This window comes from Gossypium hirsutum, chromosome A08 (assembly GCF_007990345.1).
Source record: "Gossypium hirsutum isolate 1008001.06 chromosome A08, Gossypium_hirsutum_v2.1, whole genome shotgun sequence".
In the NCBI taxonomy this organism is placed as follows: domain Eukaryota; kingdom Viridiplantae; phylum Streptophyta; class Magnoliopsida; order Malvales; family Malvaceae; genus Gossypium; species Gossypium hirsutum.
The window spans coordinates 28,628,448-28,633,450 of record NC_053431.1 but is presented as its reverse complement, the minus strand read 5'-3'; the positions used below and the strand labels follow the sequence as shown (position 1 = coordinate 28,633,450).

Sequence of the window (5,003 nt, the reverse complement as noted above, 5' to 3'; positions counted from 1 at the left end):
GTGTTGAATATTGAGTGCCTAAGTATGTCATGTTGCATGTATGAATTATGCTTAAGTGCATGAGTGATTAAGGGTGGCAATTGGCTTGGAAAATAGCCTTCAAATTGTCCACACGGGTAGGCACACGGGCATGTGTCTAGGCCGTGTATAACACACGGTCTGTCCCACGGGCGTGTGGAATGGCCTTGTGTCCCCTGCACCCTATTTTTGCAAGGCAGTATGCTCAGTTGTAAACACATAAGCTAAGACACGAATGTGTGTCTTGGCCATGTGAGAGACACAGCCTACCCACATAGGCGTGTTCTCTGGTCGTGTGAAGTCTGCATCTTTTTATGAAAAATTCATTTAATTTTAATTGACCACATGATTTGGCCACACGGGCGTGTGATACAGCCGTGTGACCCTAAATTGGTGATGATGTCATAGTTAGAGAGTTACACGGCTGGAGGACACGGGCGTGTCAAGAGCACACGGGAGTGTCCCCTGTCTCACACTGGGTGTGGCTCTATATTAAAGAAAATTTCTCAAACTTTCTAAAAGTTCCCAATTTAGTCAAGAACCTTTTTCGATGGTTGTTTCGGGCCTTGTAGGCCCATATTAGGTACAAATTTTGTATGTATGAATGAAGTTGTTTTAAAGAAAAATTTTATAGCTCGACTATTGCATGAATGTATGAGTACAAGTTTGGTAATGCCTCGTACCCTGTCCTAGTGTCGGATACAGGTAAGAGCTGCAACCCCATATATATGATATGGCCATTTTAACTCATATAATTCAGTTTTCACATTTTTCGTATAATCATGCTCATAATCTCACATAACACATATTTCTCGATTTTACATATTTGCATGTAAACTTGCCCACATAATCACATATCACATGTTGTTCACTTTTATTTCACTTTGGCATGATTAATATATATATATTTTTATATTAAATCCTGGATCTCATCACAAATATATACATAACACATATTTAAGTCGTCAACAAATCAAATGAGTCATGTATCATATAACATAGAGATGAGATTTATGCACACATCATCATCACATACATCAACAAATCACAATTTATAATTTTCATGAAACAATGATTTAGGATCACTTATTTGGGTTTCCCGTTGACGGGTTTCTCAATTCCGCTTTGAGTACTTAGTGTACTCTCAAATATTTGTTTAATAACATATTATTAAAAATTAAAGTAACATTTTATACTCAAACTAAAGATGTAGGTCCCACACCTTTTTAGAAGATCTGATTGTCCTAATCTTATTAGTGATTTAACTCGATCTATCTTAGTCGTGTGTGAATATGACATGCGAATTGTGCAAGTATACACATCGAATCAAGTAAAAAAGTGATAAGTGAGATCATTTCCACTGGGATCGGATTAGGTATATAAATGTTCAATTTATTAAAATAAAGTTAAATTAATGTTAAAGCAAAATAATGACAAGAATGCAATGTTAAACAAAAGGAATATTAATGTGAACAATATGCGTAACTGATGAATAATTGAAAATGTTATGGCAATGCAAGAGTAAAAATGCAATGGCAAATGATTATATGAATAATATGTAACTGAATAAGTAAATAACTAAAGATGAAATGGCAAAGATACTATGGCAAGAAATAAGGGATATACGATGTTGATTTTGAAGGTTAGGATTACTAAGAATCTACCCTTACTATCAGTAATGCCTTGACAAAGTCATAATCAATCTATTAGTCAGAAGAGTTCTAAAGTGGTTTGCTTCTTTCAAGAGCAAAAACCTCAAGTTACCTTGCCCGTGTCTATAGGACTTTAATACGGTACCTTGCATTGTTTCCTTCTGTATGAATACTGCTCTATTTCTAGAGTCTACTACAAGTATCTGTCGAGTACTTGTTCATATCATTCAATTTTGATCCAACTAATCCAACCTTTTTAGTATTAAATTAGTTTATGGGCATGATGCACAGTCGTTTATCTCTAGGGATTGCACACATACAATTTAGAAATAAAAAAATTTGAATGAAACCTTAAATAAATTCAAATCTATGCTTCAACCCTTAAAGGAAATAAAGGTTTCATCATGTAATCCCAACCCTATGAGATTTAGCTCATGGGTTGGAAAATAAAATTCGAAACTAACATTCATTCAACATCATTTTCATCAAATCAATTCACGGAGAAATAGTTAAGAAATAACAGAAAAATGACGGGAAGACAGCTTTCTTGTGTCTAGTTCACACTCCAACGACACAGTGTCCTATGGTGGCTGAGAGGGATTGCCTTTGTCTTCCTCTTTCCATCTCTACTCAACCACTACCCTCTAGTTTTGCCTATGGATCTTCAACTTTTTTCACCGTTAAGGGTTTCCTTCTTTGGATTTTTATAGGCTTTTTCCCTAGGGTAAATCCAACAACCCAAGATATCTTCTCCTCTTTTTTAGATTTTCTTTTTGGTTTTAAATCCCTTTCTTTCGGGTAGGTGGTTATCAGCCCATGATCTTATGATATTTTTTTTTCTCTTTTCTAGGAAGATTTTCTGGTATAAGTAGAGTTGGGCTAAAACTGTTATGCATTGAGTGTTGGCTTAGTCTTCTTGATATTGCTACGGTATTCGTGTTGGCAAACTATCCAGCCTTTTGCCACGACAAACCTTCATTGCTTTATTTCTTTCTCCGTATCCTGGACCTACCAATTATTGCCAAACAAATCCTTCCCGTAAACAAGTAAAAGTAACATACAGTAACATTTAAGCACAGTCAAATCTTTTTAATGTAATGCAATGAAAATTACGAATAGAATGTCATAAAATGCAACTAAATTTACTTAAGTACAAACAATTAGCTAGGTCTAAAGGCATGAAATATAAATATTTTGAAGAGTTATCACACTCCCCAACCTAAGTTATTACTTGTCCTTAAGCAAGATATGCAAGATATGCATGAATGCATGAACATAAGAATTAACATAACAACATAATCACCTTGGCATTGTGAGACCCTTAAGAGAGCATTTTTGTACTTTAGTTTTCAGCAATCTTCTATATCAAAAATTTGATCAAGTTTCATAAATGTATTTAGAAAAGGCAGTGTAGAGAATATTACGCTAAAAGAAAGAAAAATCCTAAGTATTCATGCAATTTTCACTATAGCAAGTACCTTCTGTAATAGCCCGTTTTTGGGTCAAATCAGAACAGTTGTTTTGGGACCACAAATTTGAAGTCAAAATATTATTTTATTCTTTTAATGAGGTCTACAGCATGATAGACCGATCACAGCTAGCTATTGCGTGACTGTTGTGGTTCTTGCCTTCCCAATTCCTAGCTTCCTGAAAATAGGTAGAGGCATTAGTTTTATACTTGCTTCTAAATTACATAATGCCTTACCAACATAATGATTGCCAATTAAACATGGGATAGTGAAACTCCCTAGGTCCTTCAACTTTGAAGGTAATTTATTCATCAACATTACTATGCACCCTTCAATGAGAGCAACAGTTTCAAATTCTTTCAATCTACGCTTCTTTGATAGTATATCCTTCATAAATTTCACGTAATTAGGCATTTGCTCCAAAGCTTCTACTAGTGGTATGTTGATATGGAGTTGCTTCAAGACCTCTAAAAATTTTTTGAACTAAACATCTTGTTAAGAATTATGGAATCGTTAAGGAAAAGATAGAAGTGGTCTTCCTTCAGGTTACTTATATTGTTTTGATGTGGCATTGACACGATCTGGTTTTGCTACAACATTCTATTTTTTACCTTTTCCAAGTACAATGTGCTTTTCATATGGCTTTAGGATCTTTACATGGTTGAGTCTCATGTCCTCCTCTGTCGTGGTATCTTGAACAACATCATCTAGCTAAGTCCCACTTCCGAGAGTGATAGCTTTGCACTTCTCCTTCCCTTGTGTTCTTAAATTCTCGGTATCATTTGGAAATTCTCCTTTTGGCTTCGAATTTAAAGCATTTACTATCTGTCCCACTTGATTCTCAAGAGCTCGTAGGGACGCAGCTTGACTCTCAATTATGGCACCATTCTTGGCCATAAATTCTTTCAACAAGTCTTCAAAAGATGATTATGATGACTGACCTTGTTGGATATTTTGCCTCGACATAGGTTGATTATAACTAGGTGGTGCACTAATGGCATCCTGTCTTGAAGCATTATTAAAATTCTTTGTATCGTGATTCTTCCAACCAAAGTTTGGATGTTGTTTCCACCCTGGATTATAGGTGTTGGAATAGGGATTATTATTCCAATTGAAATTACCCATGTAGCACATAGATGCCGGATTTAATTGGCATTCATCAAACACGTGGTCTTCATCGCAATAAACACACGATTCTTGAACTACAGTTGCACTTTTCATTATTTTAATCATATTAGTTAAAGATGATACATGGGCAGTCAATAAAGTAATTGCATCAAGTTCCATGGTACCAGCACCTTTCTTACCCGTCCAAACTCTCGTAGTAAGATAGTGATAACCATTGTTGGCAATCTTTTCCAAAATCTCTTATGCTTCATTATAAGATTTATCCAACAAAATACTATTGGCAGAGGCATCAACTACTATCCTCGTATGTGCTTTCATTCCATTATAAAATATCTCCATTTGTGTCTAGTGCTGGAATCTATGCATCAAACATTTTTGAAGTAATTCTTTAAATCATTCCCAAGCTTCATATAGTGTTTCATCCTTCAATTTTCAAAAAGACGTGATGTCATTTCTAAGCTTGGCATTCATATTTGGTGGATTATATTGTAGCAAAAATCTCTGGAAAAGATCATTCCATGATGCTACTGTTCCAGATGGCAAAGCATTCAGCCACGCCCTTGCTCTGTCTCTCAATGAGTATGGAAACAATTTAAGTCTCAGGGCATCTTCAAGAATACCCTGTTGTCTAAACGAGTCGTAAACCTCTAGAATATTTCTTAAATGCAATCTTAGATCTTCAGTGGGTAGTCCACCAAACTGTTCTACTGTTTGTAACATCTGAAACATTACCAGT

The 5,003-nt window shown here is 35.3% G+C and overlaps 1 non-coding gene across 1 annotated transcript; it reads left to right on the top strand.

Moving 5' to 3' along the window:
- Nucleotides 1-4,622: 4,622 nt before the first annotated feature.
- On the top strand, nucleotides 4,623-4,729 carry LOC121205142 (small nucleolar RNA R71). Its single transcript, XR_005900226.1, has one exon. It is a non-coding gene; the product is annotated as a small nucleolar RNA R71 (small nucleolar RNA).
- The last annotated feature ends 274 nt before the right edge of the window (nucleotides 4,730-5,003 follow it).